Source organism: Lagopus muta, chromosome 1 (assembly GCF_023343835.1).
Source record: "Lagopus muta isolate bLagMut1 chromosome 1, bLagMut1 primary, whole genome shotgun sequence".
Taxonomy (NCBI): domain Eukaryota; kingdom Metazoa; phylum Chordata; class Aves; order Galliformes; family Phasianidae; genus Lagopus; species Lagopus muta.
This window is the reverse complement of record NC_064433.1, coordinates 61,530,764-61,558,117: the sequence shown is the minus strand read 5'-3', so window position 1 is coordinate 61,558,117 and position 27,354 is coordinate 61,530,764. Positions and strand designations below refer to the sequence as shown.

Sequence of the window (27,354 nt, the reverse complement as noted above, 5' to 3'; positions counted from 1 at the left end):
CCTACAAGAACATTTCAGAGAAAACCTTCAAAAGATCAGGGTTGTATCTGTTTGCTATGGGCATTTCAGAATGATTGGGACTACTGGCAGCTGTAAGAAGAGCACTGGGTTTTGAAATGCCTGGAAAATACCTTTTATTAAACTGTAATTTAAAAAAAAAAAACAAAAAAAAAAACAAAAAAAAAAACAAACCACCACCACATATACTTCTTCAGAATTTCCATTCCTGGGTAGTGAAATGAGTTCAGCCATGTAAACTTGCTACTGAACTAGAAAACAAAAGGTCTTTAAACCAAGTACAGGCACACAGCCAGAGAATGCAATGGTCAGGTTTGGAGTTGCTGGTGACTCCAAACATCTCTCCCTGCACAAGTGAGGAGCTTCTGACTCCTGCTCAGACCCTGCTGGTCCCACAGGGCGAGCAGTTCCCTCAACAACCAGCAATGATCCTGGTCTATATACTGACTTCTGAATTTGGCTCAAACAGTTTGATTTACTGAAAATGTTTCAGGAGTCAGAAATATTCCTTGCTTCTTTGGGGGCAGCATAATCCTAAATTGTATGAAATGTAAAAATTGCATTTTGTACATATGCTTTGTTTCTAATGCCCAGTATCCTTAAGGGGACTCCCTTGCTTGGCTAGCAGTCGGGATTCATTAGACCTTTCATAATGATTCTTTCTGGTGTGCAGAGATATGATGAATCTCAGATGTTTAAATAGCATATAACAGTGCTCCATTGACCTTGCTGAATACAGTTGGAGGGAAAGAAAGGTAATTTTCCTCAAAGAAATGTTAAAAATGTGTCTCCACTACAGCACAGATGCGGAGGATAAAGAAACTCCAGAGGGATTAAAATATTTTAGATTAATTTGGAAGAAGGCCACATTGTGTAAAGCCTGGTTAGTTTTGGCCTTTCCAATTCCACGCCATATAAACAAACCCATTTAAACCGCATTTGTTAGAAGGAATGTTAAAAAAAATAATCCCCCAAAGTAGCTGTAACTCAAATGACCTCCAGTTCTGCATTCGCTTCTCACTGCATAAAGAACAAGCGTATGAAAAATATATTATAACCAGAGCTTTTGCAGTTGTTGTATGATTCATATTTCTTGAAAATGAAGTCATTGAATAGAGGCTGGTTTCCTCAAGCAAATTATTAAAGCAGAAACAAGGTTAGATATGGTAGGTTCTGGAGCCTGCTTCCATACTCTGTCCAAGTTCACCGGTTATAAGCAGTTTCTTCCACCAGTGTGAGCTGTTTTAATAGGGAGTCCGATAGTTTTGAGATATGCATCGTATCCTTCCTTTTTTTGGGGGGGGGAGAGATTTTCAGGTTTTTTCTTGGTTTGATTAGTTGGGAGATTTTCTTAGTTTGTTTTTTTATTATTATTATTTAATTTTGTTTTTAAATTAGAAGGATAGGAAGATTTTGCTTTGGTTTTGATGGAAGAAGGAAAGGGAAAGGAAAAGGGGGTAGGGGGGAAATGACATTGATTATGATCATGGGTATATAAGGATTAATCTAATGTTTAATGCACCAATGTGTGTGGAAGAATCAAGTCCTTAGCATTTACTCATTTTCAAGGATTAAATTTACCTTTTCAAGGAACAAATTTACCTTTTTTTTGCCTGCAGAGGCTTACAAGAGACAAAGAGACAAAAAGAAAAAAAAGAATGCGGTACTAAACGACCATGAAAAATAAACAGTTTCTGACCCATCTGAGTTAATTTAGATAAGACACAAATGAGGGTAGTGGTGAGCTACCCAGAGGAATTACAGCATGGAACACACTGTGAGTCATTTTGCATGATTAGCTTCTGCAAAACAGTGGGCACTTAGTGGGACTTTCCTTATCATAAACCATACATGAAGAATACTCTTATATCTGCCATTTGAAATGAAAAGTGGTCTCTTGTAGTCCCAGTCATCCTCGAGTTCTTGAAATTTCTCTCCGCTCAGAGGACATGAGGCAGATGGCATAGCCAAGGACAATGCATGATCTTCTCTTTCACAAATACTGAAAGGAGCCAACATCATTCGCTACTGACTGTGACCATCTTGTAGTGAAATATGGAAAATTTACTGAAGTTCAGAACGATAAAACTCAACAGTTCAGAGTATAAATTGAGGGGAAAAGTCTAGTTCATTACAAATAATTTATTTACACAGTAAATAGGAAGATGAAGGTTAGCATCTTACTGCAGCTAGTATACGATGCTCTGGATACGACATTGTAAAAGGTGCTATGATGGTTCTGACATCACAGGTATAAAATCCAACAGTGATAAAAGCATCTTCAGCTATCAGACATTAGATAGAACATCGTTTGCTTGCTACAATGCAACTGGTTTTAATTTTCCATGCAATATTTTTTCCTATGAATTGTTGCAGCACATTAGCGATAAACATGTCCTTCAGCATCTTCTGCCCATTTTTATTTCGATTGTTTCCATAACCAGCACTGTGCTCCCACACTCAGCTTATCAAAAAATCAATTCATATTCTAGAACTTCTTGTGGCTGGATTATGTTATTTGAATGTCATGGATGGACCTTTGTTGACTCTACACGTTCATGAAAACAAGATGTTCTCTAGTAGCATTGACTATCTTGGTAACACAGATTTTAAATAAATACTTCATATAATTTCAGAAACATATGCTATATAGTAAAAGTACATGTTTGCAACAGAGATGGCTAAGGCCTGTTTATTAGCACTTGGAATTTTCAGTGTTGTGCTTCACTTTATCACCAGTAATACATCAAAAATACAACAGCCTTTACATACTAAGCTTTCCTTTGGAAATGTATTCAAGTGTATTCCAATAAGTTTATAAGTAAAACTATTTTGCAACATCCTTAACTTTACTTTTTCATTCACATATGCTACAATTCTATATCCACATATCGTATTTTCACTGCTACTTTGGTAGCATTGGCATTTGTCCTCTGTTCTATCTCATGCTGGATTTATACAGAGGCTTCTCTGCTCATGCAGAACTTGTGTGACAATTTTTGCCACAGACAAAATACAATCAAATCATTCTAACATGCACCTGAAAGTATGTATGCTCTATGGAGAATTTTCCCATTTTCACCTCAGCAGTGGTATCTTTTCTTTGAGGAGAATAATTTAAAATTTGGAAGGAGCAGTTTCCTTCGCATTGCTCATAGGCCTAAAGTTACAGTTTAACACCGGCATCAGTAACCATCAGTCCAAAAAAGTCTGTAAGATGCTCTGCCAATTTTTGTTTCTCCTAGTAATTTGAGTGTAAATGTGTTCCCTCTTAGTATTCCTAGTTAGACACCAGCATACTGATATCATGCCTCCCTTGTTGATATTACCCATATTTGTTCAAACGGAGCATGTCTGCTATCTGTAATACTACATTTTGAACTCCTACCAATGATTTACTGGCTCTTAGTCAAGTGGCAGAAGTAAGATTAATTCAGCCGCTTAATAAATCACAGAATTTCAGTTTAGTTACTACACTGCAGCCAATTTTATGTTGCCTGAAGTATTCAGAGGATATGTTAAGGTCATACAGAGATACACAGCAGGGACGCAGATGTACGGTGATGTGAAATCACACAAGTGCCTTTGCTCAGAGCTGTTTTGGTTTATGAATGGGCTTTATGAGTGCTGGTAACAAGGAAAGCCCAGGCTGCTTTCACACAGAGCTCCCCAGCTTCGCATTCCCATCCTCTGGGCTGCTAGTACCACATTCCCACCCTCTGGGCTCCCAGCACCACATTCCCATCCTCTGGGCTCCCAGCACCCACCCTGCTTTGGCTCTGGACGTGCAAGGAAGGCTACGTGCAGCCACTAAGCACCAGAAATAAGTTAAGACCCAAGATGTGTTTGCACAGAGCTGGCTCTGGTGTCTGTGCTATCAAATAACCAGCTGTTGGTTGTTAGCTTGTTAAAGAATTCTGTATTAGGCTTAGTTTGAAATGAAAAAAAAAAAAAAAAAAACCTGAAAATTCTGGTAAGTTAAAAATAAATGTGGGAATCAAAGAATAGAAAATAATTAATAAAACTAAATATGACTTTGAGATTTGTGATTTCTTTTTTTCAGACTTTTCTTGGAGTTTCCTGTTCAGTGTTTTCTTTGTGCTTGGAAAGAAAACAGCACTTAGATTATCTTCCATTTTAACGCAAGGAAAAAACTTGACAGAGATTTGTCTCTCGGTGATAAAGCTAGCAAAAATAGAACACTTATGATAACCCAGCCTTTGAAAAACATCAGCAAAGAGCCCCTCGAGCTCCACGAACATGTTGCAGACTGTACATGTCACATAACTAAGGACTACAATGTTTTGCCTAAGGCTCCCACGTTTAACAAAGAGAAACACTGCTTTCAACAAAAGATGCTGTTCTAGTTATGTGCCCTTTTACCCTGACAGAGAAACAGCTGGTATCATAAAGTCACAGCTAATTTGTATCATGTCTGTGCTAACAGTCAGATCCAGTTTGTATCAAACTTTCAAAGTTAGACTTAATACCAGTTGATGGATGACAGCTTTTCTCGCCTTCCCCTTTCTCAAAACATATCCAAACAGTGCCCCTCATAAAAACCCCCAATTCTCAAAATATAGATGGAACCTTTTATGTTTTACAAAATGAGCATATGCAAAAAAAAGTTTAACATTAAATCGGTAAGTCAAAATTCCTGAAGAAGAGTGAGAAAATTACACCAGTGGTTCTGCAGGTCTGTGACAAATAAATAGAGCTTAAGACAGACATGTGGGTACCAAGTGGAGTGGAAAAAAAGTGGGGAAAAACATCTCTTTAAAAAAAACCAACAACTTTGCCTCAGGTAATCTCTTGCGTTTGGGGTATCTGTTGTCCTAAATATATTTCAGTCTGCCTGCAGAGACTTTAAGGGCTTTCTCAAGGTCAGCACTCAATAATTCAGGAAAGGCCAATTTTAGTTCTTTTTTTTCCTTTTTCTTCTTCTTCTTTTTTTTTTTTCTTTTAAAGGGAGCTGTTTCTCATTTATGGTATTAAATGTCATCCACTCTCATTTTAAGATGCCCAAAGATGAATGCCTGAGCTGTGCAAAGGGACTCACGTGAAAGGGAGATTCAGGCCCTTAACAGCTCCAAACCTGCAGTGCTCTTGTGAGAAAGAGCTGCAAAGATCAGACTATTCTTGGAAAATAGACATAGAGGAGCTTCCAGACACAAGGAGTTCAAGCTCAGTTCAGATAAACATCTAACAGCGCTGGGGCACTCCCGAGGCTACCCTCCACAGCACCTGAGACTACAACATTTTCTTTAGATGAGATACTCTCTTGAGGCTTCAGATTCTTTCTGCTTCCCAATGATCTAGAATTACTGGACCAAGCCTCTTTCTTCCCATGATGCAAAAACACCATCAAAATGTATACAAGAAAAATCTCACAACATCCTCAGAAGAGAGGAATACTGCTTTGGAAGTTTTGTTTCCCAATGCTGTTCAGTAGTACCATTATCTGGGTTCCAAACAATTGGCTCCAGGTACCTGAGATAAAGTTTACATAGGGGACCCATCTAAGTACTTGTAGCAAACAACATCCCTGGGAATTTGATAGCAGCAGTATCTGTAATGCACTTCTAAAGTGGCAGGAGATCTTATTGTGAGTGAACTGAGAAAGGGCAGTTGTTGAAGAGTGAGGAATCCCAGCTCCCATCTTTCCCTCAGTGCATGCATTTCCTGCCTTAGAAGGTTAATATTGCACAGAAGACAGTAAGATACAGCTTCTGCTGTGCCTAAGCTGTGCTTGGCACAGGTTTGCAATGGACTCCTTGCCAGCTAACAGAGCCAACGCACAGCATGCTCTTGCCACATCCTCTCCAGCGAGCTATATCTGCTTCCTACCTGCTGGGAAGTTGCAGATAATCAACTCCACTCCCTTCACTCCAAGCACAGCAGTGAATCTGCCCCTACATATGATCCCTGAGCTTGTTCAGTTTGTTTTTTTCCTCTGTACTTAAACCTCTGTCTTGCAAGGCACAATTTATTAGAAGCAGATTTCTTTTTCGCTACTCAGTGTCAGTTTTACAATTCTTAGGTGGTGTAATTCCTGGAAAATAAAAAATGTTCTTTGCTGAAAATTTTTGATAAGTCACAGCAGGTTTACTTGTTTTGAGTCACCCTGAAATGCAGCATGACTTTCTACGTCAAAAATGATGCTCTGGTTTTGTTTCAGCTGCCTCTTAGCTACAAATTTCTTCCAAGTGGTAAGACTTGTAGAAAATGACACCCACAAATTTGGCTCAGCAGCCACTGAATGGCAGCCATCAGATTTTCATGGGTCTGTGAACTGCATCAGAAAGGACACTGTTATTCCCTAGGCTTGATTCCCTGGTTTTAAACCAAGCAAAACTCCAAACCATTGGCATTAAAGCCTTTTCAGAAATGCAACGTTGCACAAAAACTACCAGGTTCTCACCATACCAAAAAAACACCCCAGCTATGTGTAGAGATTGCCTGAAGTTCTTGCACCTAGTTTTGGTGCTTCATATCCATTTCCAATCAGCAGGGAGAACGGATAAAAGAAAGGAGACCACCCACTCATCTTTGTGTAACTCACCACAGCAAAGCCTCAGAAAAAATTAATCTTTTGAGATTATACAGAAATGCTTTCAGTCCTGAATAATCAAGAGAAAGGCTGGATAAAACCTTTCTTACACTATCTTTCCTAATGGCAAATGTCTTCACAAAATGTACATTTCCAAGGAAGATGAAAAAGATAAAAGCCAGTCATCACTAGCCAGTGTGTTTGAACCTTAACCTTATATGGTATCACTTCTTTTTGAAAGTAATTTGAAGAAGCATGTCTGTTTGTCTTCCAAAGTCAGATTTGCCTTTATGTGATAATTAAGAGAGTTACAGATCCACCACACGTATACTGAACTATACTGATGTATTTCATACCTACATATAGAGATATGCCCTGTTTCTAGTACTTTAGTGAGGTAATACTTGTTTTTGCCTTTCCTAATTATTGTAATGGTCCACACCATCTTCTTCTATGATTTTTCTAAAGGCAACTACTTGCATTTTTTGTGGTATTTTCCATGTCCCCTAGAGTTCATCCTTCCATGTGGACAGATTTGCAATTTGGAAGAGAAGGTTAAGTGTGGAAGTTTCTATCAGGTTTTGCTTTTTATTCTTGACAGAATTCTTCAAGCACTTTGACAAGTTCAGAACAAGTGCATTGACAGAAGAGGCTCCTCTTGCATCCTCCACTTGGAGCAGATGAATTGCTCACTGAAGGACAGTATATTTTCAAATGCAACTTAAGCACCAAAGTAAGATACCAGGTCAGAAATACAATGAAGAGTAAGTCTCAGTTTTGAACAACTGAAGTGCTTATTTCAATACTACAGTCTTCATGCTCAGGTGTATCTACAGACACAGCTCCAGCTGCTGAACTGGCAGAAAAACTGTGGAGGGTGGAAACTATGGCTTCTCTGTCCTTGGATCAAAATTTTAAGGAATTTAGATAACTTATGAATGCACCACCCAAGAAAGCACTTAGAATAGAATCACAGAATCAAAGAATCCCTAGAGTTGGAAGGGATTTTTAAAGGTCATCTAGTCCAACTCCCCTGAAATGAATAGGGACATGCACAACAAAATCAGGTTGTTCAGAGCTTGATTCAGCCTCACCTTGAAAGCATCCACCACATCACAAGGCAACCTGTTCCAGTGCCTCACTGCTCTCATTGCAAAAGACTTTTCCCTTATGTCCAATCTAAATCTACCCTCTTTAAGCTTGAAGCCATTTCCCTTTGTTCTATCACCACAGACCTTCCTAAAGAGTCTATCCCTTGGGACATGGCAACATACATTCAGTAAGCTCACTGGAAGAAGTGCTTCATGGGAAATTATAGAACATTTAGTCCAGTCCTGAATCAGAGTTTCTCAACCTCAAATATCAAAACTTCTGACAAACTGTAAAGCCCACCTTATGTCTGGCTTCAGCCTTGAATACCCCCCAAGTCTCAAAAGTAATGTAGAATTCCAAAACAGCAATCAGAGCAGAGAACAGCCTGCAACAATTATCAGTCCATTCAACACTTGCACTAACTTTCTCAGAAGCATATGCAAACTTAAATTTGCTTCCCCAAGGAGAACAACAAAAACAACTAAAAGGGGCCCAGACCCAGCATTCTTGATTGAGGGAGGCTGCTGGAGATGAAAGGAAACACAACACGTCTTCAGTCTTCAGCCATGCTTCTCTCCTCACCACTCTTGCAGGAAAAAAAAAAAAAAAAAAAAAAAAAAAAGGAGGAACAGAGCAGAGGTAGAGTGGAATAGGCAAATAGAGAGTATGGGACCCAGCAAAGAGAATTAAAAGCTTGCTGTACCCTGAATTAACAAAGATGGTGGTGGTGCCTAAGGGAGTTGCTTTGACCTGGTGCAATATCTGTGATCCCACCTGGTTGCTGTCACAGACACTGCTTAAACTTGGAGCCAGTCATCTGTATGTCTTCAATCTAGAATTTCCATATATTCAAGGGGATGAAGTTTATGCACATCATAAACACATAAAGAAGAAAAAAATAGAGCTAAGATACACATATTGGGAATAATCAGAAAACATGGTTACCTGGAATCTCAAGACCCCTCAAAGCCCACACTTGCTCCAAAAAGACAAGTGAATTTGATTTGAATACAATGTAAGAATCTCACAGCAAGCAGAAAACCTGCTGAAATCCAATGAAGAAATAAAAATAGCTACTAGAAGAACAGCCAAATGCCTACAAAGTGAGTATTATAAAATTCAAAGATTCAGACTTGAAGATAAAATTCAAAATAAAATCCTATAGCATCTACTCTGAAAACAGATTGTGGTAACAGCGGCCCCAAATGAATAAATGTTCATGACCTGATTGCAGATCTGCCTACTAGCTGTGGATAAGCCCCTGAAAAAGCAGGTAAGCACACAAGGGAAAAAATAGAGAGACAAAAGTTTTAAAATAATTATAAAAAAGAAGTGCTGAAACACTATTGAATTTCCTCTGGCAAGGAAGTCTGAGGTAAATACTTTAATCATACTCACAGGAAAGCAATCAGTGGAAATATTCTGAACCTTTCAGTAATGAACCAGATGCTGACGAAATCAAAGTGCCGAGGAACTGGAGGTGGTCACTGTAGAGAAATGAAAGTAAAGAATGTCATTTAGCATATCACAAATATGAAAAATATATACCTTCGGTAAATTCTTTCTCAGTAAAAACCCAAAAACCTTTTTTTTTTAATATAGAATAAAATAGAATAAAATGGAAAAAATTCTGCACAACAGATGAAATGCAGTATCAGCTTTATAAGCTACAAATTAGCAAAGCAGACTGATCTCCCGAAAGCACTCAATGTCACAAAAACCTCTTAAAGAAGTGAAGCTGATACAGGCTAAGCAAAACTATCTTTTGTGATAAATAAGATACAAAGCACAGCATCACACTAGTAGTGAGGTGCCTCAACAGAGAAAGGTTTCCAGTGGACCTCCCTAGGCATTGAATCGGATGCCCCGAGAAGTGGTGAAGTTAGGAGGTGCAATTTAAGCTCATAGTGTGGGACCATATTAATTTCTGCTTAATTACAGGAAACCCACAGACTCTGTGGGACTCTTGATATAAATAGCTATTCATTAATTTTTAAAAATGATTTTACAGTCTGATCTCTTAAGTTTTATAGGCACTTGTCTGTGATTTGTATCACTGAAAATGTTGAGGTTGATCAAAAGCAAGATTTTGATTAATTTCATTAAAACTTTCCATATTAGAATCAAGAGATCAGAATCCGCTTTTGATGCTTACTGTTACAAAGCATGTGCCTCACAGCAGAACACAGCACAGTAAGAGCACATGTCTAACCCTCAAGGTCTGAGAAGAACAACCAGGAGCTCCAAATCACCATCAACTCACTAGTTAATAACAATTACAAGCAAGAGAATGTGTGTGTTATATCAGCTTACGGGGTTCTAACTTTTGTATAGCATAAAACCCTTCCAAGTCACTGAATTCACCTGCACTTTTTCACCAACTAGCAAAGTTGACTTTTACTCATTTCTGTTTTTTTAATATGCATCACCTAATGCACAGCAAGATATCAGACGTGGTCTGAATGTTGTGAAGGTATATGGTACATGGGGTCCTGGTTACAACAGGCTGTTTTGGCTGCAGACTTTGCTTTCTTCCAAACTCTTCAAGATTAAAAATAAACAAAATTTAAAAAAATATGGAGACAGCTCATGTACAATCACAAAGACCTCTACTGCTATTTTTCTTTAACTTGCTCCATCCTAAAGCATCATTTGTCTGAATTAAACTCAGCAGAATTTTTATTATCAATAAAATAGCTGAAACATATTTGTTCACTATTTGTTTTCTGAAAGAACATCTGTTACACCACAGTTCTACTGTGAGCTTACTATGAAGGCCTAAGAACATTTAAACAAACAGGACATTTCCATAGATTTTAAGAATGAACAAAATTCAGGTTGAGCTCAAAAACCATACTTTGTTAATCTAAGCTGTCCAATCCAAGAGATATCACTAGGGTTTGGATAAAATGGGGGCTGTAATTTTCTGTGGTAAAAATGGCAGATTTTTTTCTTCATACTAATTTTTCAGTCCTCCGAATTCCCCCAACAATAAACACTGTTATACCCTCATGTTCATTCCTCCCTACGTTACTGATGAGGTCAGTTCCATTTCACTGGGTAGCCTTGAATAGAAATGAAGTTACAAATCTCAGTAGCCAAAACTATATTCTTCAGGTGCTCCATTTTCTCCAGTATCTCAATGGCTAGGGTTACAGTAGGGTTTGAATCAAATCTCTTCCAGGATGGATTTTAACCTACATCTTCCTAAAGAACACTTTAGCACTTGGATGTACATTCCAGACCTTTCCTGTCAACACGAGTGTTAAGAGTATAGGAGAAGCTGTAACACGGTAAAGGCCCAATCAGCTCTGATAGTGGCCCATATAAAATCTTTACAGTGTAGCATAAGAACAGGGAAAAGACAGAATGATGATTCCCACAAATATTCCTCCAGCTTCCAACTGGCAACCTCCAGAATGTTTGTGTCAAAGGTGGAATTTGTGTATTTACAGTTCTCCATGGCAGTGTTTTTCCATTATTATTTCCAGTAGCTGCAAACATTCAGCAAAATCCCATAGCAGAGTGTCCCACAACATAATTACATGCTGTGTGAAGATACAGTTCACTTTGGACATGTAATTAAACCTCCAGAGTGACACTTAGGCTCAGCTATGCCACTTCCCAGCTGAAGGTTCACTCACCTAATGCACAGCTAGCTGTGGTACCCAAATAGGAAGCATTCCTCATTGCACCACATATAATGGAGCAACCCCAAATTACCCAATAGCAACATAGTTAATAAGCTGTTACGGAAATAGCACATCTGGGTTTCAGTCCCAATTACATATTTAATCATTTAGGAAAGTGAAATAACATCAGTAGGAGAGACTTGAAGCACCATAAAAATAACTATTCATTATAGTTACAGAGAGTGGACTCCAAAATTTCTTTGGACAAAGGAAGTAACCCAGTCTAATGGGCTATGCGTTAGCAATCAATTAGATAAAAGGATTCCTTTGGTCTTTAAAAATAGTATTGCATCAGTTTAGCTTGCAAGACACCTCTGGAGATCACTTAGTCCAACTCCTTTTTCTGAGCAGCTTGCCTGGGTTCATGTTCAATTGGGTTTTGAATCTCAAAAGATGGAGACTCCACAGCCTCTATGGGCAAATTCTTCCAGTCTTTATCATTTAAAGTTATATATATGAATTATGTCGAACTGCTATCTTCTGGTTTTTAATTTGTGTCCTATTCACCACAGTGTGTAACTGGGCACCACAGAGAATAATCTAGTTCCATCTTTTTTGCCATCATCCCCCCTCATTCCCTCAAAAAGACAGAAAGCAGCTGTTAAATGTGAATCTCATTCCAGTTACAGCCATAATCTTTGTCTGTAGATTACAGCACTGGCTCTTGTGCAAACCGTGTTTAAATAAATCGTATAGATGAGGTATTTCTTTGCTTATCCATTCCTTCCAGATCTCCTTTTCCCCTTTTGGTTTTTGTTTCAGGATTGACAGATACTTTATTTACTTATGAAGACAATCACAGAGAGAACTATATGCTAGTGCACAAAGGTGGATTTTCATAAGAGTATTTAGCAAATAAGTATTGTCAACAGAAGAGGGGCAAAATAAATCTGATACACATCCATTACTATGCAAACAGATGCCCCAGGAATTTGTTTTCCAGGAAGAGCTAGAATGGGGAGGTGTGTTATCTCCTGTAAACGGCTCACCTAACCACTTCTGAAAACTTATCACTACATAACATCAGCAAAGTAAATAAAAACGCCTAGTAAGTCTCTTGCAGCAAGACACTTAAGTGAGAGATTAGTTTTAAAGTCATGCTTAAGGCTCATTGTCTTCAGGCGAAGTACACACTTGCATGTTCTCCTGAATGCAATTTAGCCCTCTCTGATCTTTACTTCCAAGAAGGCAGCAGCCATCCTCAAGTTCTCAGTTTCTCTGTTACTGTTGGAACCATGACCACAGTAGTATTGCCAAGCCCCAGCTTTCTGGGTACCATAAAGAGAACAGGACAAAAACGTAGTTCTTACCTCCAAAGAGTTTATAATCCAAGTACAGGCAGGACAAAACTACACATTATAAATTTGTGATCCAGTAGTATTCTCAGACAACTTAATATAATATTATTATATTAATACATTATTAAAGAAGTTAAAAGTTCAAGTGCTATCTTAACCTCAGTTAAAAAAAGAAAAAATATAATTAAGACAGATTTTGAGTGAAATATTTTCATCTTCTAAATATGTAGCTCCATGTATGTATCACTCAGTTTTTAAATGCTATGAAGCCCTGAGTCCATTACTTTATCTTTCTGCAGCCTCATGTAAAGAGGATTTTGGTGATGAAATAAGTGCAGATACATATGGAGAGCATGAGCTGCAGGAAAAAGTTTCCCACTCTTATATTTTCTGGTTGAAAATGTAAGTTCTGGTTTCTAGATTAGGAACAACACAGGCTGTGCAACATACAGGGCTGATGGTCCTGGTTGTCCAGTTGTGTTCAGGGTCTGGAGGTCAGAGAAGAGGAAAATCATGCTGTCAGCAGTGCCTCTTCCAGCCCAACTGGAAAATATATCAGATATCTGAAGAGCAGAGAGGAAAGAATTCCCTGTCTAACATTCACTTGCTCTTTGAAGTTCAACTTCCTGAACACTTTCAATGCTGAACACTCCCAATATTATGAGCATAGCAGTACACAAAATTGTTTGCCAGAAGAGGGCTCTGTGAGAACCTGAGCATATCACATCCCATGGGGAAAGCTGCCCAATGAATGTTCTCTATTACAGTCTGAATCAGAGCTTTATAATCATGATTGGTTTTTTAAAACAATGCCAGACAGCAACATGCATTAGGTGAGAGAGTTTATGAAGGAAAAAGATTAATCTTTTCCCTTCAGCCCAGCTGGTATCGTCCTTTCAACAGCAACTCATCTGACCTACAAGGTTTCAGGAAATAGCATATTTCTTGTCAACCATCTTAAAATCCCAGTTTTCCTTACATAGATCACAGCAGTAGAATATCCTAAGTGTCTGGTGAACAATCACACACAGTATTATATCCTTAGTGTAAGTGAGCAACTTTTAGATATGCTGATGTATACGAACATATAGACTTTTGTTTTACATAGCCTGGCATGAGTGAGACAAAAGAACTGAGGTAAAACATGACCAAAAGGCAGGACTAGATATAGCTCATAACTAGTGGAAGTAAACTTCAAGTTCTTTGCATAGTTATTCCTGAAAATAAGCAAAGTATGTGTACGTCTGAGCAGATGTGGGCTGGAACATCATCCTCTGCTACTCAAATATAGCACTTGCTTCCTTCTTTGGCCGTATGTACTAGGCAAAAACCATTTGCTAATCGCAGGGGCATCCACGTGAGCAAAAAAAACAGAGTCCTCATCTCTTCCTGCTTTGTTCAGGGCTTACTAAGCACAGGAATAAACTGAGGTTTGTGCTCTTTGCTTGTTTCACACAGGGGCTACTGTCACATAGATGGCAGCAGGAATAGACCAGATGTTCCAGAACATTTGTTCTCATGTAAGCCTGTCCCACCAACAAAGAAGGAACATGTGCAGGAAGGAAAAGCTGATTCAGGCAAGGTCTTTCCCTTTCAGTTTGATCTGGAAGGATGAGCATTTTTAAATTTAAAAATCAAAGCCAACCATGTTCCTTTCTGATCATTTGGAGATTGAACATGAGCTCCACTACATCACTGGCAGTTCACACAGGCGTGTCTGCTACATAACATGCTGTCAGAGGAAAACATTTCCTGATAAGACTTCTCAAATTCCCTGCAAATCTACATCTCCCGAGATATACACTCAACTGGCTGCTGCAAAGCTTTTGAAGTGTCTGCTATCAACTGCCATAAGAACTGCAAGAAGAGTGATATTCATCGTCACATTTAGAGAAGGTTTACAGCAAGCCTAGAGCTCTGATCCAAATATTAATAATTCATAAAAATCACTGCATAATAATTCAAAAAATAATACTGCAACAGACAGCAAATGGAAACTGACTGATTTAAAGTACATTTTGACAGCTGCTAGCATCATTCAACATGACAAATGAAGGAATTTGCTCAAAAAAAGTAAAGAACTGCAGAAGTACAGCTAAAAAATATCTGTAATAACAAAAAGCCTGTGCCTTGTGAAAGCTCCAACTTTCTTCACTTTTATGTCTTTTGAAGTTATCGAAAATGAACATACTGCTGGGATGGGTGTAGGAGAGAGAGAGTTACAGGGGACATTCTGCAAGTTGTGAACTTTTCAGAGAATTCTAACTAATGGCATTTTTTAGAAGAATTCTGATTGACAGGATTAGTGCCAGCACTAAAAGTTACTATTTGGAGATCCTGGAGCTCATAGCTCCCATAAAAATAAAGCAGTTTAGAAAAGAGCTTTGTGCAAATGAAGGCATTCCCTCAGCAGGGAAAGTTCATGTGAACCTCTTTATGTGGCTTTCCTTCACATGGGTTTTTCACTGGAGATGGGATAACAAAGTCCCTGGAGGATGGTCTCCCTGGAGTGCAGAAGAATTGATTCAAGTTTTCTAGGTTAGTCCTTGGGGAACATTTCTATAATGAGCCAAAATGAAACTCAAAGAATGAATGTTCCCAAACTTTGTGGAGGGGAACATATGGTTCCACTTTCCATGCTTCAGGATTTATTTTGGGTTTGTATTGGATACCTTTTACTTTCGTTTTTCCAATCCACACCACCTTCATCTTAAGACAGTCTTCTAGTATTCTCCTAGTAAGAGTCAGTGCAAAACACATGATTTCACTATTACTCTGATCCATGATAGAGAACTTGGGACAAATCATTCAACTGGCCACAAGCATTGCATTTTACTCAATTACCATCAGATCTTTAAATACTAACCCAAAGTAAACCATCTTTTAGAAGGGAAAAGCAATACATGCCAAAACATAAATTGGAATTTAGAAAACAAAAGATTAGCCTTTTCCAGAAATCTCCAATCTCACTCCTCTTGGGATCTTAAAAATGCGTGGGTAGCAGTATTTCTTCAGATTAGAATTATTCACATTCGTCCTTGCCTTTCTGGATTCTAACTAAGGCAAGGTAAGCAGAGCTCACAGAAGAAAAATACAGTACATCAGAAGCCTGCCACTTATTTTGGAACAACCAGTGCAAATAACTCGTTCTTTTAAATGGCTATATTATATATGGAAAGAATGCAAATAATGCCTTGAAAAGACAGTCCTGATAGCAACATTGTTGGCAATCAATACATGTAGTTATGTCTTCTTCCGTGATTTGGTTCAGTGACCCAACAAACCACTGCTTTTTTTCCAGCAACTATATTTCTGTTTGGGAATAACACTAGCTTTGATGCTGTCAGCTCCCTTTGCTGCTCGCACTCCAGTGTGAACCTTTAATGCTACAGCATTACCATCTCAGCTTTAATTATCTTAACTCAAAGAAAACACCAGATACTCTTAAATACTCAGAAACCTCTAACTGTCCACAAAAATCTTAGATTTTAGTTCACTCAAGAAAACTGGACTGATTTTTACAGAGAGAAAGCACCTTCGCTATACAAACCATCAGCTCTGTCCTGACATGCTGAGAAATGGATCATCATCCTGACTTCTTCCTGTTCTGCCTGACAAGAGGAAGAGATTAAGTTTTTGGATGAGGCCTGTTAAGCATGCCTATTTTCTCCCTTCTCAACTAATGCTTAAACACAAAAACTGGTAGTTTGCAATCACTTGCCCAAACGAAAACCACCAAGGCTGCTTGTCAGTCTTCAAAAACTACCTGTGTGCTCAGTGATACCTGAAATTTGCCAAACCCAAGTCATTTATTTTAATGAACTACAACTCATAAATTCAATATGCAGTTTAAATCTTTCCTCACTTGGCAGCCATATAAAACAGCATGGAATGTGCACATTAAAAAAAAAAAAGTTGTTATCCTGGTCACACCTGTTACTTTTCCAAAAGGAAGGGTATGCTCAGGTATTGTAGATGAGAATCTAGATAACTGAGCTCCAGCTACTTGTTTAGACTGCCAGCTTTATTTTCAATGGTAGGAAATATTACATAAAATCCATGTAACACATACAAGCTAAGTGCAAATGATGAAAGAAATCAGCAAGGGAAAACAGGCCAGAGAGCTGTTGTGATGGAAGAATAGCAGCTGGGAAAACTGAAGTCAAGCCAGCTATGTTATTTTTTAATTAAAAATAAACATGGGCTTTGTTGCCAAGGGATTGGTTAGCATTCCATTTAAAAAAGAAGGGGGGGAAAAAAAAAAAAAAAAGGAATGTTATTTTATTTTGTTATTTTATTTCATTCTCATTCCCCTCCTTCCCTCCCTCCCTCTCCTGCCTCTCCCTTTTCCCTTCCAAAGTATTTATAGATTCTGCAGGGAAAAAAAAAAAAAAGTGAAATTTAGGTCAGTAAGCAGCACCACACAGAGCTACCTAATTTTAAGGCATTCTCATTTTCTTGATAATCAGAGAATATCATTTTTAACTCTTGGTTAATGGTTTCATCTTCAGCACTGACACTGCTAGTGATATAAGCACTCATGACTGCACTAACACTGCACATGTATGACTGATAAAGGCCATCTTTGCACAGCACTTTTAACAAAACTTTCAGCAGACCCACATTAACGTTTCCAAGTCCAGATTGACTTTTATCAAATAAGAACACATCACTTATTCAGGCCTGAACTGGAGTTTGTCCCATTTTTATGCCATATGCTTAGATTGCAGCACTGGCACAGTCTGCCCAGAAAGACTGCGGACTCTCCTTCTTAGAGAACTTCTGCTCTGGGTGTCTCTCCTTGAGTAGGAGTTAGACCAGACAGATCAATGATCCCTTCCACCTTCAGTCATTCTGTGATTCAGCTGAACCAAGGTAATTGTTGAATCAATGAAGCATCGTTATACTGGCCACTCATTGGTAGTCAGCTGGCTGGTGAGATAATTCAGGTGAATAAAGAATACTAGCATCTACTTCCTGTGCCTCAGATAAGCACCATCATGCATAGCAAATCACCAGACTAAGTACTATTCTAGAGTAGGACAAAAACTGGTGTTCATCATAAAACATGAGGTTAGCTAACCAAATAGCATAATGTGCGTTATTTGCAATGTAACAGTAGGCACAGGAGAAAGAAGATAGTGGGTTGCAAAAGAGTTTCCTTTATGCTTTAGATGTTGTTTTGGAAGCAGAAAGCAAACCAATTAGGACAAGCAATATATTTGTTTTGTCTCAAGGACACTGACCCACAAAGAAATGTTGCTGCAACTAGGGAGAGTTCAAGTTGTTGTTACATAAACCATATTATTTAAAAAAATAACAACATATAAAAGGCTTTGGAACTCAAATGTTATTCCTTGTTACAATCAGATATAAATAATTCAACAGTTATGTGACCAGCATTATACAAAAGAGACTGATTTTTTTTCTGAGTGATTTGACTCAGAAAAGTCTACTGAAGTAGAGCTGTGAAAATTAGTTCTCTTTTGCAGCAACACAAAATTGGATTCAGCAACAGAGAAAGGGGAAAAATAATAGTTTGACAGTGGCAGAATCTAAACACAGCATGTTTCAGGCCCCTCGAGTTTTACACTGATTTCCATGTGAGGGTACAATTCAGTTGAATTAAACATGATTGTAGGGAGAGTTTCGTCTTTCAGGTGGTTACTTGCAGCTCTATATGAAAGCAGAGATGTAGGAGAAGAGCTGCTCAGTTAAACTCTTCCTTTCACTGATAGGGTGACTATTTGACTACCAAAATAGCAACATCTTTATTCTGACCACTGAAGAGGATTCCGCTCTCCTTTCTACAGTATTTTTGCTTTTCTTTAAGATCTGCGACAGCTCAAAAATCAAAAGCTTTGAGAGGCTTATTTTATTATCTGTGTAAAGGCATGTGATACAAACACACAACTACTGAAGGCAATAGAGGAAAGAGAAACTCAAAAATACGAATGAAAGATAAGAGATCTGTCTGGGAGGAAAGATTTGTAATAAAGTTACTTAGAAATGCTATCGGCCTTTTTAAGAGGAGCTGTTATATCAGTAATATAACAGACATATCAGACAATGATTCTTCAGAGTTTTAAATAAGTGGGAGGTTGCTCTTGTCAATGCTATTTCTTTTAAGTCTCTGGCCAAGAAGTTAGGCCATTGAGAATGCAAGCATGTGCCAAAATGGATAAAACATTTAAAATCATCCACATGTCCCATCTTCATCTGGCAAACAGAAAATGGAATGCTATTTACAGCCCTTTGATATTTCTTTTTTTTTTTCTCATGGGAAACTAGTTGATGTTGTCTATTGTCAGCTCTCATTGTTAACAACACTCAGCAAGAGTTTATTAATCTTATTTTTTGATGCCATTCGTGCAAAGAAAGCTTTCTATAAGGGTTGCATTAGACTAATAAACAATCAAGTATCAAACAGACATCATGATTCATTCACTAAGTGGAATTCAAGAAGACTGATGCTTAAATTTTATGTATTTCTTATTTTAAAACAGAACCCTCCTGTCAGCTTCAGTACTTCCTTGATCTTTACGTTGTAGAAATGTACCAAATCAAACAATACCCTCCCACTCCACTCACTTCTCCTACCACATAATATAACAAAACCACACTTCAAATAATATTATTCCCACCTGAATATGTTCCATCTTTGTTTTGCAGTTGAATTGGAAATCTAGAAATGAAGCATTTCATATACAAAGTAATGCCTAGCTTCACACGTCCAAAGAATGCTAATTTATGATTTCTCTGCTGCTCTCCTCTTGCTGAACAGCAGAGACCTACACTGCCAGAATGTCACATTGTGACACTGACATGAAGTTGTCACCCGTTGAGTTTCATTTGTTTTGATACAGTACAATTTATAGAAAAGAAATTTCTCTGTAATCACAGTGCTTTACCTAGAAGACCATCCTACCTATTACAAATTGCATCTACTTTATGCAGACTAGGAATAATTTTCTCAGTCGTAGCTGAGTGAAAAAAGCTGTCAGGAGGTGAAGTTACAGAGAGAAGTCCATCCTATGCTTGGAAAATAATGCACTCAAAACACACGATGTAGTGTACATGGAAAACTAAGGTACTGGGAAACAGGATGTGAAAAAAGCAGAGGAAGATTGGCAGGGATGCAGAAGCATCAAAGATGAAAATGATAGGAAGAACAGTTGACACAGAGAGAATGAGACCAATATGAGAACAAGCTAGCAGGTAGAAGTTTAACAATAAACTAGAGCTGGGCCATCATACTGGAGACTCAAAGCAGCTCTTACAGCTCCTCCAGCTGAAGGTTAGGGCTGCCTGAACTGCATGGCATTATATTGAAGATATTACTATATTATTCTTATATTTTTTGTATCCTCAGTGTTGCTTGTCTTCTCTACAGACAACAAAGTCAGACTATCTCCATAGTTTGATTTTGCATCTAGAAAAGAGGCCCGCATGCTAACAAGGAAGGAATTCAAGTAGATTTACTGCCAGATAGATGTATTGCAGAAAAAGACTTATGATAATAAATATACAGCAGGGCTCATTCTACCTATCTTTCAAAGAAAAAAAAAAAAAAAGAGAGAGAGAGAGAGAGAGAGATTAAAGAAAGATAACAAAAGAGGAGAAAGAAGAGAGCTTGAGAAGTTATTTGCCTGGTGCTGTAGCTTTGAGTGTAATTGACAAAACAGCTTTCGTCAAAACAATTAGATTGCTCTCTTCAAGCCATTCATCATCTCAGATATTTTTCTAATTTTGACTTTTACCCACTAGAGAGCAGAAACTTTCAGAATAATTATCATCTAGGGATACCTTAGCTGGAATTTGGAATGGTCAACATAATTCCTCCAGACAGTGCTTCTCAACTTTTTCCCATAGACTTTGATACTGCAGTGAAATGCCAAGCATGCCGACTCTGTGCTGCAGAAATTACCCTACTATGTGACATGTCAAATTGAGCCATTTGGCAGCAAGACTGAAAACTAATAATATGCTCCCATCTGAGTGATTATCTATTTCTAGAATACATTTTGGGACGAAGGGGTGTGGGGCAACTGTTTTCCCAAGTGAATTTAATGTTGAGATTAGGTTATTAGCCCCATAGAACAAAATCTTGCACTGATCTACAAAGCTGGTAGAGTAGTGGTAATGGCAATGGCAGCTATGCCAGTCCAATTAGAAATGGATTGAACTGATCTTGACTCCTTGCATTTTCCATCCAGAGTGCCAGAGTGGGGCAGTAGCTTTAGCGGACCTTCTTGTAGCAAACCACTTCTTCTAGCATTGCTCTCTGCACCTCAGCCTGAATGGAACATAATTGAAATTCCACACAAAGAAGGTTTCAAGTGATACATTATCTCTTCCCATGGCTGTTTATATGGTTTCTTGCAACATAGGCACAAATATCTCACTCATCAACTTCAGTCAACATCAACCACTGTAAAATGCACATTTCTGTCTATGGCATACATATGATGTTCATTGCAACACGGAGTGATTCACAGCTTTCAATTTTGCAACAGCCCTATGAAGAAGGGAGTAGTTTCTATTTTTATTTTACAATAGGTTGATTGTAACAAAGGAAGTATAAATAATATATCATATATAGTCTCGGACTTGTTCTATGAATGAAGGAAGAACTTACATGGAGGCCTCCTAGTGTGTCAAATAGTGAACCAACTTTTTTTTTCCCTTTTTTTTTAAAAAAAAAAAAAAAACAGAAACTCCAACTTTCTATCAAAGAAAAAATGCTTCACTTCTTAGAAACACGAAATTGGTTTATGTCAAATTCTTTCAGGGTTATTCTCTAAAAAGGGAGAGAGGGCAGTGACAAATGTGATAGAATTTGATAAACTGCTATCTATGCTAGAAATAATAGTCCTGCTGCTGACGACTTTGTTGTTTGAACCAGAAAGAAAGCATAGTCTTTATAGAGATTGAATAGACTGTTTATCAGCCATAAGTGGCATATCAACAATTAAAATAATGCGAGGAGAAGAAAGGAAAAAAGAGCAGAACCTTCAGACAAGCCCCAAGTTAACACTATCATTAGTGCCATATTAGAACTGCCGGAAGGATCACTTGCAATTTCACTGAATGTTTGAAGATCATACATGGTTAAAAATCTGTTTACTTGCTGTAGAGACTATGATTTGTTAGCCTCTGTGATAGCCTCCCAAACTATGCAACATCCTCACTTCAAGATGAATCTCATAAAATTATAGACAAACATCAATTAGAAAGCTGAAAAATTATTTATAATTTAATATTTCCATATGTGTCCTGGTCTTAAAGGCTGTTGCTGCACTGGAACTCTTGAAGTCAAATCACAGCATTCAAAAGTATACATTTATTTAATTTCTTCTTTCTTTTGAAGAGGAAAATATTTCCCAAGTACCTTCAGATGTGGTATATGGTATGTATATTTACACTGTGACATGAAATCTCAAATCTTCTTCAAGTATTTGCACTTCTTCTATGAGATCTGCCTAAGATTCAGGAGGAGACAGATCAATTGTAAACCAAGCTCTCCTAGCTAACGGGCAAACAATCATGAAAATGATTTAGTCCTATTCCCATAGGTGCAGATTTTCCTGTAGATTGATTTGTCACCAGTTTCAAATACCTGCCCTAATTAAGAGACAATTCTTAGCAGGCACAGTAGTGCTTTTTCTTTTCAGATTCTCCATGACTCTTCTCCCTGGTACCATTTCCACAGCCAGCTAACTGTGGTCCACACCATCTAAGCAAGCTTTCTTTCTAAACCAGAAAGACAAAAAGAAAAACAAAAAACAAAAAACAAAAAACAAAAAAACATGGAAAGCACAACCAATTCAAGCTTGCCCTTACACGTGCAGCTTTTGCTTGGTATGCAAACAGTCTCTTCTAGGAAGGGATTGTTGAACTACTTCAATGAGAGGTACAATTCTGAACAGATGCAGCTAAGCCCTTACAAATCCCTGGGGAGACATAGTTATTTCAGTTTGAGAGCTCAGAGTGTGACCAAAAGTCCAAACACTTTGAAGATGACATAAATCAAAGTTGCCTCTTCTTCAACCCAGCAATTTCCCCTGCTTCATGTTCCTTCCACTTTAAGAGAAGGGAGATAAATCAATTTCTTAAAGTAACCTATACTGTCCACTAGATCGTATGAAATACTTTTTTTTTTTTTTTTTGTGACGGTTTTTTGTTGGTTGTTTTTGGGTTTTTTTTTCATGTCTGCTGGTACCTTTAAAGGCTTGTTATAATCACATGGCATTGGATGACTGCCTGGCTGTAAAACTTGTACAGAATGTCATCTTCTTTCCAACTTAAACACAAAGGTAAACCTCAGTACTGTGGTAGAAGGGAAGTGTGGTGACAAATGACAGGAACTCTTGTGCCCGCTATTATGCACCAAAAGTAACATTTTCAATATCTTGTTAAGGATAACAGACTCCATTAATATACTAGCAGTACCATTCTCAATGTGAAGAGTTTTGTTCTGGATTTAGGGTAACAAAAGACAAAACAGATACAACACTAATATTAAACATTAATAAACAAGCTACGAAGAGTTATCAGGGTTCTAGTCATAAATAATTTATAATGGGCTAGAATATATTCTTAAATAGAAATCAGCATGTTAGTGGGTTGCTAGTTATTAGTAATGAGGAACATTATTTTCCACTGGTATTCATAAGATATATCAGTCATATCAGCAACTTGACTCTTACTTCCAGAGATAACTTATTAGACCTCTATGGATAACCAAGGAGTCACTGTTTTCAGGGCCATCAGCATTTGATCAGCACCTCACCGGTCTGTATGGTTTATCTCACAGATCTATATACTGTGCTATTAATAATCCCCTTATTCAGAGGTGCTGCTTTCACTAGAGCAAGGATTCTTAAGTAGCAAAGTACAGAATCATAGAATCGTGTTATTAGCCTTATTTAGAAGTAAGGTACTAAGGGGGCCTTAACTGAAAAGCCTTGATCACGAAATTGTGGAAGAGTTTATTTAGTTTCACAGACCACCCATGCCTTGCTCTCATGCTCCAAAATGAGTTTGACAGGCGAGAACTTGGCTCAGTCAATACACAGTTTACTGGGTAGAAACAAAAATATAGATTTCTGAAGACATAAATGACAGTTATGTGTCCAAACCTCATAGAATTTAATGAGATATATGTATCCTGTATTTCGGAAAATTTCTTTGGCAAAAGTTGATCACCTTCAAACTGAAAAAAATCATCTTTGGTACAGACATTAATTTTTACTTTGTTACACTCATTTTCATTTAAAGGCAACATACCACTCAGAGCATGAATAAATTACTTTAATTTATTTTTGCCAAATTTTTATGGGATTGGCTGAGTAGCAGATATTGTTTATCTCAGTATTAGTAAGGCTTTTGATGCTTATCTTATACTGTATAACAACCCTTCAACAGAGGTGGATTGAAAACTGGGAGGTCCACTGGGCCCAGAGATTGTGATAAGACCAACTGGAGGTTGAGCTCAACACTGAGACCAATACTGTGTAACATATCTTCCTCAATAACCTGGATGGTAGAACTGAGCCCACCTTCAGCAGGTTTGCAGGCAATATAAAACTAGGAGTACTGGCTTATACCCCAAATGTCTGTGTTGCTATTCAGAGGAACCTTGACAAGCTGAAGAAATGGGCCAAAATAAACTTTCTGAATTTTAACAGGAGAGGTTCTGGAGTCTTCGTCTTTGGAGATATTCAACACCCCTCTGGACACAAGGCTGAACAACTTACTCTAACTGATCCTGTTTTGAGCAAGGGCACTGGACTACAAAATCTCCTCAGTTCCATTCTGGTTATGATTGTTCTGTGATAACTATGCAAAGATACATCTTGCAATATACACTGCACATCAATATAGCGTGCAAACATAGAAAATGTATCATCTTCTGTAGTATAAAAGTAGAACAGGTCAGGTCCTTAGGTTATAACCAATTTATCTATTGGAAACTAGTCCTGTATATTACAGTCCGCAGCAGTTGAGGATATGAACAACGCACATTAACAAAGTTTTGTTGTAAGGAGTAAATTTCAATGGCACTGAGACAGAAACGCTTCTACCAGAAGATCTTTTATCCTTTTTTTTTTTTTTGACTGCTCAGCATCTTACATGAATCTGTTCTAATTATTGCTATAATCAACCTCATAATTTACAATACAACTTGCAATTAACATATGGTAAATAGTATTGGCCAATTAAACTATCATATGCATCATACATCTGATTTCTGTTTCCACTGGAATGCAGCTTTTTGTGCTGGATCTCATCCAGAGTCTCTGCTTTGGCCTCTAATGCTCTCTGGATGATCAACCCTCAAATTTCTGGTGTAGTTAAGTGGAAGACAAGATTTCTAAACATATGAATTAGGTTATAGATATGAACCTTGAAAGGTGGTTCATTAGTCATTTTTAGAGCTCCACTACTTTAAAGTTGAGGAAAATAAATTACAGTACAGATTCCCTTCATCACTGTATACTGTCACCACAGACAACAGGCCTCTATGGATAACCAAGGAGTCACTGTTTTCAGGTCCATTAGCACTTGATCAGCACCTCACAGGTTTATGGTTTATCTCAACAAATCAATATAGAATTTGCTATTAACAATCCCCTTACTCAGAGTTGCTGCTTTCACTAGAGCAAGGATTCTTAAGTAGCAAAGTATCACAGAGTCATAGAATCGTGTTAATTAGGAGATACTCTTAAATGCCATTTGGTCCAACTCCCCTGCAATGAAAGGGACACGCACAGCTTGACCAGATTACTCAGAGCTTCGTCTAGCCTGTCTTGAGTGTCTGCAGGGACAGGGTACCCTTCTCACTGGGCTACTTGTTCCAGAACCTCATCACCCTCATCATAAGAAACCTTTTCCTTATATCTGGCCTAAATCTTCCCTCTTTTCATTTGAAACCAGTACCCCAAGTCCTTTTCTGCAGGACTGCGCTCCATCCTTATATCCCCCAGCTTATATTGGGAATGAGCATTGCTGCAACCCAGGCACTAGACCTTGTGGATGGATTTATTGAACTTCATGAGGTTCTCCTGGCCCACTACTCGAGCCTCTTTAGGTCTCTCTGGGAGGCATCCTATCTCTTGGGCATGTCAACCACACCACATAGCTTGTTGTCATCCACAGATTTGCTCAGGGTGCATTCAGTGCCAGTGTGATTAATGCTTAGAAGATGTTAAAGAGCAAAGGTCTCAGTACTGACCCCTGGGGGACACCACTTGTTACCAACCTCCTTCCAAGCATATGACTGTTTATACAGTCAGGTGTATGACTGTATAAGCATATGACATAAGCATACCCATATAAAGGACTGATTTTCCTTTACCAGTCTAACACAGAGCCTCCAGATTCTGCTCCTGACAGGAGTACAAACACATGGTGCTCAGCAAACCATAGAACAAAGATATAATATATGAAGTCTCCTCTCATACAATTAAAAAATAAAAAAATAAAAAAAAATTTTAAAACCTAGGAATTCTAAAGGAAGGAAAACTGAGAATCATCTTAGAACTTTCATTAGCATTGCTTATGAACATTCCAAAATTAAAATGAAAGGAAGACATTCCAAATTCCAAAGAAACCACCACAGAAATCTTCTGCTTTTACCTGCCTCAGTAACAAATGCTAGAGGAGCAAAAGAGGCCTTTGTCAAATAGCTTCCATCACTGGTAGATTGACAATTTTATTTAGGGTCCAGAGGAACAGCAAGCTAAGGAGACAGTCACTGCCACCATTATTACTGAAGCTACAGAAGAGCTTCTGAAAGATATCCTTTTGAAAGATATTCTTTTATTACCAAGAAAAGAAAGCTGTATGCTGAGACTCAAGAGAAGACTTCTCTGCCCAGCTCCACCATACAATCTGGGGAAAGGGTTTGTAATGAGATCAGCGGTGGGGATTGTCCTTCTCCCCTACTGCCCTTTGATTTTTATCTGGTCTGATGTTAAGTCTGAAGTCCAGGAATGTTTTTCATTATTAACAGTTCTTCAGTTCTTTATACATGGGGTATTGAACTATGAACTCAGTACAGATAATGTAGCATTTCAATTTCTTTTCTCCAGGATAAATTTAGAGAAAATACTGACATAAAGTCAAAGGAAGTAAGCAAAATTTTTTTATGCCAAACCAGTGACTGCTTGTTAGAGTCTTGAAAAGGGTTTATTATAAGCAATGGAGACTTTGTGAAAGGTAATGTTCTGTTGCAGTTTCCATCTCTGTCATGTAAGCAAGGCCTTACATGGCAGGCTTCCATCATGTGCTCTTGATGCTGTCAAATAAAGAGGGAAGAAAATGGAAATATGAATCAGTGAAGTCATTTTCCTTCCCACGTATTACCTTAGGCTGAGATGATGTCAGGTTTTTCACAAGCAAAACAAGTTTGAGTGGCATCAACCAACCTTTTTCAGGAGGAAATCCAAAGGAAAACTATGCCCATCAAATTGTGACACTGATGATTCAACAGGCAGCATCCTTACTGCAAAGTCAGCAAGGAATTGGTGTCTTCCTGCTGATTGATACACGAAAATCATACCGGTCTAGTGAAAGCTGTAATCTCTGACAGATCTCAATCATTTCCACTGAATTATGAACTACATAAAATCAGTGTAAGAGGAAAATCCTCAGTTTCTTTGGCCTTCCAGACTGTTTCTGGAATAACAACAGAGAGGGT

The 27,354-nt window shown here is 38.0% G+C and overlaps 1 protein-coding gene across 4 annotated transcripts in view; it reads right to left on the bottom strand.

Moving 5' to 3' along the window:
* CALD1 (caldesmon 1) overlaps window positions 1–27,354 on the bottom strand; it is a 184,399-nt gene that overhangs the window by 105,621 nt on the left and 51,424 nt on the right. For all 4 annotated transcript variants that reach the window (XM_048966957.1, XM_048966974.1, XM_048966992.1 and 1 more), the window contains exon 2: window positions 9,059–9,147. The gene's annotated coding sequence lies outside the window, so the exon portion shown is untranslated. The remainder of the gene's footprint in view (window positions 1–9,058; window positions 9,148–27,354) is intronic.